The sequence below is a fragment of the Schistocerca cancellata genome, chromosome 3 (genome assembly GCF_023864275.1).
Source record: "Schistocerca cancellata isolate TAMUIC-IGC-003103 chromosome 3, iqSchCanc2.1, whole genome shotgun sequence".
NCBI lineage: Eukaryota > Metazoa > Arthropoda > Insecta > Orthoptera > Acrididae > Schistocerca > Schistocerca cancellata.
The window spans coordinates 758,446,216-758,459,386 of record NC_064628.1 but is presented as its reverse complement, the minus strand read 5'-3'; positions in this window follow the sequence as shown (position 1 = coordinate 758,459,386).

Sequence of the window (13,171 nt, the reverse complement as noted above, 5' to 3'; positions counted from 1 at the left end):
AAAACAAATTCTCATTTCGGTATACGAAGGTGGAGAGAAGAAGGTAGCCATGGAATGTTATAATTGGATAATGGGATATACTTTGGCAGGTATTTGTATGTGTATGTAGCTGACCAAACAGAAGAAACCGTTGAAATAGTCGCTACTATACATTAAACAGGGACCTGCGCCTACTTTATAATTTATCTGGAAAGTTCGTAACACAACCATTAGCCACGAGGAATTCTCGTGTTACATGTTGCTTTAACTAGGATTTCGCTATAGAGTTTGGTTTCCTGTATTGTTTGGGACATAAATCGTCTGCTTATTTTAAGACCAATGGTGTTAGTGTGGTAAAACGATGCTTTTGTAGCTCGGTGCACAAGACGTTGGACAATAAATGACCTTCAAACGGAAACTGCAGAAAAAGGAAGTTGCACAGCTACGCCTTCAACAGCTTGGCAACAAAGTACACTCCTGGAAATTGAAATAAGAACACCGTGAATTCATTGTCCCAGGAAGGGGAAACTTTATTGACACATTCCTGGGGTCAGATACATCACATGATCACACTGACAGAACCACAGGCACATAGACACAGGCAACAGAGCATGCACAATGTCGGCACTAGTACAGTGTATATCCACCTTTCGCAGCAATGCAGGCTGCTATTCTCCCATGGAGACGATTGTAGAGATGCTGGATGTCGTCCTGTGGAACGGCTTGCCATGCCATTTCCACCTGGCGCCTCAGTTGGACCAGCGTTCGTGCTGGACGTGCAGACCGCGTGAGACAACGCTTCATCCAGTCCCAAACATGCTCAATGGGGGACAGATCCGGAGATCTTGCTGGCCAGGGTAGTTGACTTACACCTTCTAGAGCACGTTGGGTGGCACGGGATACATGCGGACGTGCATTGTCCTGTTGGAACAGCAAGTTCCCTTGCCGGTCTAGGAATGGTAGAACGATGGGTTCGATGATGGTTTGGATGTACCGTGCACTATTCAGTGTCCCCTCGACGATCACCAGTGGTGTACGGCCAGTGTAGGAGATCGCTCCCCTCACCATGATGCCGGGTGTTGGCCCTGTGTGCCTCGGTCGTATGCAGTCCTGATTGTGGCGCTCACCTGCACGGCGCCAAACACGCATACGACCATCATTGGCACCAAGGCAGAAGCGACTCTCATCGCTGAAGACGACACGTCTCCATTCGTCCCTCCATTCACGCCTGTCGCGACACCACTGGAGGCGGGCTGCACGACGTTGGGGCGTGAGCGGAAGACGGCCTAACGGTGTGCGGGACCGTAGCCCAGCTTCATGGAGACGGTTGCGAATGGTCCTCGCCGATACCCCAGGAGCAACAGTGTCCCTAATTTGCTGGGAAGTGGCGGTGCGGTCCCCTACGGCACTGCGTAGGATCCTACGGTCTTGGCGTGCATCCGTGCATCACTGCGGTCCGGTCCCAGGTCGACGGGCACGTGCACCTTCCGCCGACCACTGGCGACAACATCGATGTACTGTGGAGACCTCATGCCCCATGTGTTGAGCAATTCGGCGGTACGTCCACCCGGCCTCCCGCATGCCCACTATACGCCCTCGCTCAAAGTCCGTCAACTGCACATACGGTTCACGTCCACGCTGTCGCGGCATGCTACCAGTGTTAAAGACTGCGATGGAGCTCCGTATGCCACGGCAAACTGGCTGACACTGACGGCGGCGGTGCACAAATGCTGCGCAGCTAGCGCCATTCGACGGCCAACACCGCGGTTCCTGGTGTGTCCGCTGTGCCGTGCGTGTGATCATTGCTTGTACAGCCCTCTCGCAGTGTCCGGAGCAAGTATGGTGGGTCTGACACACCAGTGTCAATGTGTTCTTTTTTCCATTTCCGGGAGTGTATATCTGCCGTTGTATACGAACCATCGTCTTCTAAATTGCACTAAGATGGTCTGAACGAAAGCGCAATGTTTCTAAGATGCCAAGTCTGAATGGATTAAACATATCTGTAGTACAACCAACAACTTCTGTTGTCTATCATTTTCCAGACAAATGAAAAATAATAAACCATTCGTGGAGTTGAAGTACTACCCCATTATCCACCCCAACAAACCCCAATTTCCCGTAAGGATCATACTGTATCTCCATAACTATTTAGGGTATGGATTTTCCAGAAAAAGCCCAGTTCTAACATATTCTGTTATGCGTTACTGGTGATTTTTGTTTTATGGGCATAATTTCTTATCTAACGTTTCGCCTTCCAATTGTAGAAATATCTCAGACACTTTAATGACTCTGCAAACAGTTAGTGTTAAACAAGTTCAGAAAGAAGAACTGTTTATATGTATCCACGCAACCGCCGGTTCTTGACGTCATCACATCGCTGCGAATAATGGCGGAGTAGTGCCGGGGTAATGATGAAGCGTTTAAATCAACAAGAATGGTACGTGAATTTTTGAACACTGCAAAAGACCTACGGCCCCCGCTTGCCTCAACAGGTGTGTATACAATCCCTTATACTTGCGGTCAAGTACATATATCAACTACAAAAAGAAGCATTCCCCCTCCCCCCCCCCCAGTCTTAAGACTAAGAAGAGAAACTGTCGTCTCGGGAATATCGATAAACCAGCAGTAGTATGGATTTGTGTAAACAGTTCAGATTGCTGAACTTGTTTGTGACTGTAACTAGGTCATTAAAGCCTCTGGAGATGTCTCTACCACTGGAAGACGACACGATAGGCAGAGGATTATGCCTTGGACCACTCATAAATTACCCAAATATCGGCTGTGAAAGCCTGTTTTCTATGTTATACTGCATTACAATTCTGTCATTACTGAATATTATCTACGTCAATACCAAAATTATCTCATTATTACTTTTTTTATCCTTTGAGGAATTATCAGAGCATTCGATGCAAAACAGCCTGTTAGCGTTTTGTGTCAAGTCTTTTGATTTTCAGTTGTGCAGACTGAGTCAAAACATTGTGACCACTGCCAACCGCAAGGTTGTATGCTACCTGGTACGCCGAGGGCCCGCGACGCGGTAAGAGGAATACGTAAGCGGAGCAGAGACGAATGGGGAATCTACATCTACATCTTCATCTACATACATATTCCGCAATCCACCATACGGTGCATGACGGAGGATACCTCGTACCACAACTAGCATCTTCCCTCCCTGTTCCACTCCCAAACAGAAAGAGGGAAAAATGACTGCCTATATGTCTCTGTACGAGCCCTAATCTCTCTTATCTTATCTTTGTGGTCTTTCCGGGAAATATAAGTTGGCGGCAGTAAAATTGTACTGCAGTCAGCCTCAAATGCTGGTTCTCTAAATTTCCTCAGTAGCGATTTAAGAAAAGAACGCCTTTCCTCTAGAGACTCCCACCCGAGTTCCTGAAGCATTTCCGTAACACTCGCGTGATGATCAAACCTTTTTTCTTTGGTCATCAGTCTACTGACTGGTTTGATGCGGCCCGCCACGAATTCCTTTCCTGTGCTGCCTCTTCATCTCAGAGTAGCACTTGCAACCTACGTCCTCAATTATTTGCTTGACGTATTCCAATCTCTGTCTTCCTCTACAGTGTTTGCCGTCTACAGCTCCTTCTAGTACCATGGAAGTCATTCCCTAATGTCTTAGCAGATGTCCTATCATCCTGTCCCTTCTCCTTCTCAGTGTTTTCCACATATTCCTTTCCTCTCTGATTCTGCGTAGAACCTCCTCGTTCCTTACCTTATCGGTCTACCTAATTTTCAACATTCGTCTATAGCACCACATCTCAAATGCTTCGATTCTCTTCTGTTCCGGTTTTCCCACAGTCCATGTTTCACTACCCAGGACCGAAGACGTTTTGAGTATAAATCAAAGACGCTACCCCCAGACCACGGGTACCCCTACTGGGGTAACCTACCAGTAACAAATCTAGCAGACCGCCTGTGAATTGCTTCTATGTCCTCCCTCAATCCGACCTGATAGGCATCCCAAACGCTCGAGCAGTACTCAAGAATAGGTCGTATTAGTGTTTTATAAGCGGTCTCCTTTACAGATGCACCACATCTTCCCAAAATTCTGCCAATGAACCGAAAACGACTATCCGCCTTCCCCACAACTGCCATTACATGCTTGTCCCACTTCATATCACTCTGCAATGTTACGCCCAAATATTTAATCGACGTGACTTTGTCAAGCGCTACACTACTAATGGAGTATTCTAACATTATAGGGTTCTTTTTCCTATTCATCTGCATTAATTTACATTTATGTATATTTGGAGTTAGCTTCCATTCTTTACACCAATCACAAATCCTGTCCAAGTCATCTTGTATCCTCCTACAGTCATCGACGACACCTTCCCGTACACCACAGCATCATCAGCAAACAGCCGCACATTGCTATCCACCCTATCCAAAAGATCATTTATGTAGATATAAAACAACAGCGGACCTACCAGACTTCCCTGGGGCACTCCAGATAATACCCTCACCTCCGATGAACACTCACCATCGAGGACAACGTACTGGCTTCCATTACTTAAGAAGTCTTCGAGCCACTCACATATTTGGGAACCAATCCCATATGCTCGTACCTTATTTACTAGTCTGCAGTGGGGCACCGAGTCAAACGCTTTCCGGAAGTAAAGGAATATGGCATCCGTCTGATACCTTTTATCCATGGTTCGCAAGGTGTCATATCCTTTTAGCTGCGATAACTGGCGCAATTCCGGATATCTTCCAACCTAAGGACTTTGACAAAATCCAGACTGTTGTGTCCCAGTGCCTGCCGAACATCTCGGAAACGGCGAGGCTGGTCGACTGTTCGCGTTCCAGTGTCGTGAGCATCTACGGAAAGAGGTTGAAGAATTTTGAAACCACGAGTAGGTGACAAGAAGTTGGAGGTGCGCACCTCATCACGGAACGTAGGGATCGGAGGCTTGTCCGCTCTTTAAAGTAGAATAGGCGGTGATCTGTGGTCAATGTAATGACAGAGTACGGCGTTGGCTCAGGCACAAGTGTTTCGTAACACAACGTTCAGCACACAGTTTTGAACATGGTGTTCCGCAGCAAAGAACCTCTACGTAATCCCACGTCAGTTATGATCACGGTGGACACAGGATAATCGAAATTGGACCGCAGAACAATGGAATCGTGCCGCCTGGTAGGATGAATCTCGCTTATTGTTAAACGTGTCCAGATGCGCCGTCATCAAGGCGAACGGCTACTCGAAATAGGGAGCGCGGCATGGGCACAGGCCGATGGGAGCAGTATGATGTTATGGGGGACATTCACCAGGGCTTCCATGGGATCTGCACCAGTAATCGAAGTTACCATGGCAGCTGTGGATTATGTGAACAGTATTAGGAAACACGCGTAACCCCTAATGGTTGATGTATTCCTCAACAGCAATGTCATATTCCACTACGATAACTGTCCGTCCCGCAGGAGGTTAGAGTCCTTCCTCGGGTATGGGTGTGTGTGTTGTTCTTAGCATAAGTTAGTTTAACTAGTGTGTAAGTCTATGGACATACGACCTCATCATTTTGGTCCTTTAGAAATTTACACACTCACACTCACTCACTCACTCACTGGTCATATCGACTGGAGAGTCCATTACCGCAGCAACGTATTTTCGCCACCTGTCCCTGTCTTGGGCTGTTTCCTTACATTCACCTTCAATACCTAGGCTCCTCAAATCAGCCTTCACATTGTCCTCCCATCTATGCCTCGGTCTCCCCACAGGACGTTTTCCTTCTAGGTGCCCTACCAGTACTCTGCGTGCTGCCCTGCCCTCATCCATTCGAGCTATGTGATCCGCCCATCGCAGCCTACGTGATTTAATAATACTGATTATGTCAGGAATAGAGTTCGTGAATCTCTTCGTTATGCAGTTCTCGCCACTCTCCGCTAATGTCATCCCTTTTTGCTCCGAAAATTTTCCTCAAAATTTTATTTTCAAATACTCGAAACGGCTTTTCATTTTGCACAGCGAGAGACGAAGTCTCACACCCATACAGCATAACTGGTAGAATAATATTTTTGTATATTCTAATCTTTATATTCCTAGACGATATCCATGATGAAAGTAATCTATTCAGTGAGAAATAGCACGCATTTCCACCCAGTAATTTCTTCTTCAGTTCGGATTCAATCTAATTTCTCGAAGTGATGTCCACGCCTAGATACTTAAATGTGTTCACTTTTTCAAACTGCATGTCTCCAGCTCTTAACATTTTCTGATCTAGAAATTTACACGCATTTGAACATTTGAACTGTCCGTGCCACAAGGCCAGAATCGTGCTGCAATGGTTTGAGGAGCATGATAGTGAACTCATTGATGTCTTGACCACAAATTCGGCTTACCTGAATCCGATTAAGCCCAATTGGGAGGCTATCGAGCGCCAACTCCGCGCCCACAAACGAGCCACCCATAAATTACGCGAAGCGTGTGAACTGTGCATAGATATCTGGTGCCACAAACCTCTGGAAACCTACCAAGTACTTGTCGAGTCCCTGGAACGCAGAATCAGTGCTGAATTGCGATCCAAAAGTGGACCAACACGATTTTAAGTAGGTGGTCGTAATGTTTTGGCTCATCAGTGTACTTTACTAATAAACTGCAGTCACGATAAATTTGTACATGGAATTCATCTTTATAATTTTGATTGTTACATATTGTGAATGAAGAGTGAGATATTCTTTGTTTTCACACATGCATGAAGTTTAAAATGCGTTTCATTCCATGAGCTGTCAAACAAAAGTAACGCACAGCAGACTATCAACGTAGACCTCCACTCACTCTGTACTCCTGATTTGTCTATACGTCTCAGTTTTATGTTCTGTGATGGTAAGAAAAAGAAATGTTTGTGGAGTACGAAAGAGAGAGTCGTACGGCGTTGTTGGGTGGGAGAACCCATGAGGTCGTGAATGAGGTTTCTTCCTCCGCGTGCAATGGCCTCTTTTAGCACAATTTGTGAGAGCTGTGTTTTTAAGTGTATCTGTTGAGTGTAGAAGACTGTAATGGGTGTGTATATAACGTGGTGTCATGTTTGTGTTGAACAGATCACCAGATATCACATGCCCTCACTTCATGAAACACTGCGGATAGGTTTGAAATTTAATACAGTACAATGATTCACCAGAACTTTATACCACCACTCCTCTTATTGACGGACACATATTGCTGGTGAAAATTTCTTCCGTCTCCAGGATTCCAAGCGGCTACATAAGTATCGTCGACTGAAGGTTTTGTTTGTAACGTTGTCATGTAGCGTTGCAAACAAGTTTCTTTTCTTAAGAAATATAAAGGAAGTGGAATCTCACTGGATAGAATGCACTAGCCGGCTGCTGTGGCCGAGCGGTTCTAGGCGTTTCAGTCCGGAACCGCGCTACGGTCGCAGGTTCCAATCCTGCCTCGTGCATGGATCTGTGTGATGTCCTTAGGTTAGTTAGTTTTAAGTAGTTCTAAGTTCTAGCCGACTGATGACCTCAGATGTGCTCAGAGCCAATTGAATCATTTTAGAATGCACTATTGTCAGCAGAGGTAAGGTAGAGCTGCCATCAAACGCAGGATTTGTTTGAACACTACAGCACCTTAATAGGGATGGTCTGATTGGAGAACCCAACAGTGGTCAAAAGACTGGAGAAATTCGATATTCATTTCTGTTCCAAAGCTGGGAATTTCGAAACAGTGTTTGGGTCACCGAACAATCGCTAAACAAGACATGCTTAAAATTTCACAAAGCAGACTTCATCAGTATTCACACCAAGCACTACCTAGGAACAAGTTCGATTTCGTGAAGGAAAAGCGACCAGATATCAAACTGTCAACACCCTATGAATTCAGAATGAGATTTTCACTCTGCAGTGGAGTGTGCGCTGATATGAAACTTCCTGGCAAATTTAAACTGTGTGCCGTACCAAGACTCGAACGCGGGACCTTTGCCTTTCGCGAGCAAGTGCTCTATCATCTGAGCCACCCAAGCACGACTCACACCTCGTCCTCAGAGATTTACTGGCGGAAGTAAAGCTGTGAGAACGGGGTGGCATAATATCTACGGACGAATATGGGGCAATGTGGACATGGTGTTGATATTTCCCCATGCCCTAAACTTCCGAAAAATTTTTTTTGTCCTGAAGTAAGGTCTTATAACCAATTTAAGATGGGGAGGACAAGAAAAGAAAATCAGAGAGATACAAATGGACCGAGGAACCCTAAATACGGTATTACGTTTAGCGAAGTCAGGGAGATCACTGAACAGGATATCGAAGGAGGTGAACATACTGATTATACTTAATGATAGATTAAAATCAAATTCAGTTAGGGAACCGTGCGTAGGGTTTTTACACCGGAACCGCACAAAAAGCAGTCAAACAGATGACTACAAAGGCACAATTATTCTATGGCATCTTCCTGGCTGAACTGCGGCTAAATGCCTATGACGTTGGCAAAGCTAGGCCTTGATGAAAATTTCGGTAAAATTAACAGAACGGCTGGAGAAGACTGGGTTTCTGGTTTTAAAAAGAGAAGTTCTCATGTACGCTTAAGAAAACTGTCAAACTAGTATCAACAGGCTTCTAGGTTTTCAATAAATTCAAGTCGATTTTTTTTCCAACTTGGACACCATTTTCAAAAAAAGCATATCGTGTACTGATTTTGATACATGAGAAAATGTTTATGTAGCCCAGAAGGTATCAAATATTTTTCGATTTTTCTTGTTCAGCTATACAGAGTGATTTCGTGATGGTTATAAACTTTCAGAGATGATGGAGGACTGAGGGGAAAGGTATATGCGAAAATCTACTCAAGTTACGCCTTAGCCTCGCGGAGCTCTCAAACTAGGGACACCAGCTTCAGAACCCCGATCATGAAGTACAGATTTCCCACAGAATACTCCCAATACCCTGAGACAATTTCCCTTGTTGATGAATTAGTAACGGCACATCTAACTTGATGTCAGAGAGACCGAAAATCCAAAGTCTACAGTACACCAACAATTAATTCCATTAACCAGCACAAGTTCCACAAGTTTTTACATTTACAATAGTTGTTCAAAACGGCGTTTCCCCATGTCAATGCAGGCTTATCATCGTCGCACGAAGTCCAGTTGTAACATCCCCCGTGTCGTCTGAACAGAGTCGCAGACAAGGAGAATTCGAAACAGGAGATCCTCTTCAGACTCAACAAGCGCCTCGTACACAAGACTTTTCATATGGCACCATAAGAAGAAATCAAGTGGGGTGAGATCAGGAGAACGTGTTGTCCCCTGCCTATCCACTTTCCAGGAAAATGTCTGCTACAGGTGTTCACGAATCCTCAGGCTAAAGTGAGGTAGGACTCCATCGTGTTGGAACCATATATGATAATCTGTATTGATGGCTCTTCACAACGATTGTGACTATTTACTACCCCATCTCGGGTGGAACAAGTTCATCCGTGAAAAGTACACACGCAGGAAAGTGAGGGTTAACTGTAAATCGCTGCAAGAACCATTGGCTGAGGTCCTATGTCAGCGGGAGTCAAAGCATGCACTTTTTGTGGATGTAGGGGTGTACTTGTATTTCGCATAATAGTCGTCAGACATTACTTCATTCATTTCACGTGCAACTTGTCGGCTGCCTCATCCAGTTGTAAGGTGCCCACATCCATCTCGCTCAAGTCCATCACCTTGTTGCAAAAAACATTCGCCAACCTCATGCTTAAACATTCATAGGATTGTGTGAAATCAAATTATGTGATGTAGGAACTGTGCAAAGAAACGTGTGGAAAACTAAATAAGTTAAGCACACCAGACAGCTAATAAACTACAAATGTAAGTAGGCTGTTTAGGTTCTTATATTGGTAACGCCACGTAGCGCTCTCTGTATGAAAATCACTGGCTGTGCTGTGTGCAGTCTGTGGCTAGTTTGCATTGTTGTCTGCCATTGTAGTGTTGGGCAGCTGGACGTGAACAGCGCGTAGCGTTGCGCAGTTGGAGGTGAGCCGCCAGCAGTGGTGGATGTGGGGAGAGAGATGGCGGAGTTTTGTAATTTGTCATGAACTGCTATATATATTATGACTATTAAGGTAAATACATTGTTTGTTCTCTATTAATATCTTTCATTTGCTAACTATCCCTATCAGTAGTTAGTGCCTTCTGTAGTTTGAATCTTTTATTTAGCTGGCAGTAGTGGCGCTCGCTGTATTGCAGTAGTTCGAGTAACGAAGATTTTTGTGAGGTAAGTGATTTGTGAAAGGAATAGGTTAAAGTTAGTCAGGGCCATTCTTTTGTAGGGATTTTTGAAAGTCAGATTGCGTTGCGCTAAAAATATTGTATGTCAGTTTAAGCACAGTCGTGTATAAATTGTTCTAAGGGGACGTTACATATGTCGACCCTTAGCCTAGGATACCTCACTGGAATCTTCTGATTTTTTCTTGTAGTATGTGTATTTAGTGTAGCTTTTGTTTATTGCTAGCGCGTAATTATAGAGAGAATCTCCTTTGTAGTTGCAGTCTTTCATTGTTGTACTGTAAAACAGTTGTGGCATGCATGTAGATTTGCACCAAGTATTTCGCAGCTGCACTTGCAATTAACTAGATATTATTTTCAGTTCTATGTTAATGTGTTCTCTTATTTTTGCTCTTCAAATTGTGTTTTTTTTGTGTTGTCGTGTGAAATATTGTGACAATAATGGTGTGTGAAAAACGTAATACTAGGCTCCAAAGCAAACTGAGAAATGACAGTGAAGACGAAAGCAGTGAGTTAGCGCCACCGAGTAATGAATTAACTAATGTTGAAAGTAGTAATTTGGTAATTGTACATAGGGAAATAGAGCGGGCTGCAAACAATGGTGTAGACAGTGAAACAATTAGTGAACAGGGAAGCATTATCGATCGATCGGTCGGCAACAGCTCGCCTCAGGAATCCGAAATGACAGAACACAATACTGCAAATACTGTAGATTCAGGTTTTGCGTCCTCACCGTTTTCTCAAATAAGTCAAGACACATTTTCTGCTTGTCAAAATGTGAATGTTGATGGTGCAAATGCACTGCCGAAAAGTGTAGAGGAACAGGTTCCAGACACTAATGCATTGTTATTACAATTAATGCAACAAATGGGACAAAATCTTCAAAAGTTAGACACAATGGAACAAAATCAGAGACAAACACAGCAAAAGCTTCAAAAGTTAGACACAATGGAACAAAATCTTCAAAAGTTACACAAGACCGAGTAAAACATAGCACCATAATGATGAAACGTTTCGAACAATCTGAATTTGCCAGTCTTACGAAATATTTTGAAGACATGTTGCACAAGAATCAGTATCTTTCAAACCCATACAGCCCCTCAGAACTCATCCGCATTTGCTTAATCAAACTGCCTGAACATTTACGACATATTATTTTGGCAGGGCGTTGCAAAGACGACATTGAATCTTTTCAGGGACTCTTACAAGAATTAGAAATTGACACAGACAGTCGCGGGATGCGAAAACAGGAAAACAATCATTACAGGTCACATCCGTCACAATTCCGTGACGACAGAAACAATAAATGGCCACGACAAGCCTATTCTTACAACGTAAATCGTGACCAAAACAGACACCACCCGTATGACAACCACTGGCAGAGTAATAGTTACAGAGAAAGATCGCATTTCCTTAGTAATGAATATGACAGAGACAATCATAGAAACAGACAATTTGGCAACCAGAACAATTATTATCAAGGGAGACGGAATAACTTCAGATGCAACGCTCCACCACGCAGTTACGATTCCGGGAGAAATTGTCCACCACATGACCGACAAAACAGAAACTATGTAAACTACCGACAAAACGACAGATCTGAATTCCATCAGAACTGGCGAACTTTAAACAGGGCAGAGCCTTCTCGTCACGGTGAATTTGTGGAAGTTAGTGTGGCGATGCGCGCCAACAAAGAAACAGACAATGACTCGCACCGCAGGCAGCCACTTGCACCCGCTGGCTCAGGGAAAAATAACATAGACGCTAACCTTGAGCAAAATTCCAGTATTCTTTACGGACGAATACCGCATGATAATTGCATTCAAGTTGAAACTCTGCGTACTAAGAAGAGTAAAGGTTTACACCACATTTCACACGTAAAACCGTTTATTGAAAGATAATCTGCTTTTTAACTTTGTCTTTGCCATAAAACGTTTCACTTCACGTTACTAGTATGCTTTAGAAACTGTTACCATGCAACAATGTTTAAAGTTAAGTATCCAGTCAAGAACCAAGAGAACTTATTCAAACAGAAATTACGAATGCATTGTTATTGCGAACAGATGACACAGTGGTTAGTTAATGTGACAGCTACACGATTTTATCACGACGCTACTAATGAGTGACAATTTACAATGTTGCTTTTGCGGTGTTTCTGTTTTATATCTGCACAGTTTTTCTGAATTATTCTGGAAAGTACAACATGTTTTAGTAGTAACTTTTGTGGTATAGCTACAAGGAGACAGCCTTTTCTGTAGCACAACAATACGTTACAGCACAGTACTTTCTTCATCACGGCAATAAGCGTAATAACTAAGATATCTCTACGCAAAGCATTTCACTTTTGTTTATCATGAGGTCAGTACATTGACTTCTGCAGAACTTAGCTTTTGGAGGACGATAACTACGACACTTCCACAGAGATTATCTTACAACAAGACGCACAGTTCAGCGCTACAGGACACGTATTTGAGTGATTAATTTTGTACTTAAAACATTTATTTTTAAAGATTTTTGAATTACAAAGAAAGTTTTCCATGATACATTTCATTCCATTGCTGTAATCTGTAACACCTGAGGGCATAATTACAATAAACCTCAGGGGGTACACGCATACTTTGTGTACCATGTGTCTGGCAAGCACAAGGAGCTCTAGCCAATATGGTATTTGCTTATACAACTTTACACATCGGTACCATATTCCTCTAACACATAATTACACAGCTATCTGATCATTTAACTGAGAGAGACAAATTTTTTTACTACGTCAGTGACACATGTTTACGCAATTACACAGCTGGATAACTTCACACTTATGAAATTGTATTTTGTCTGTACTTTGTGAACTGTTCATATTTTTTCGGACCCATTGTGATATTATGAGAGCTTTGAATGATATATTTGGTATGGGATCACGATTTTTAAAGTACGTTTGAGGCAGATGACACTTTTGACATGAGCAGAGAATTTTTTTA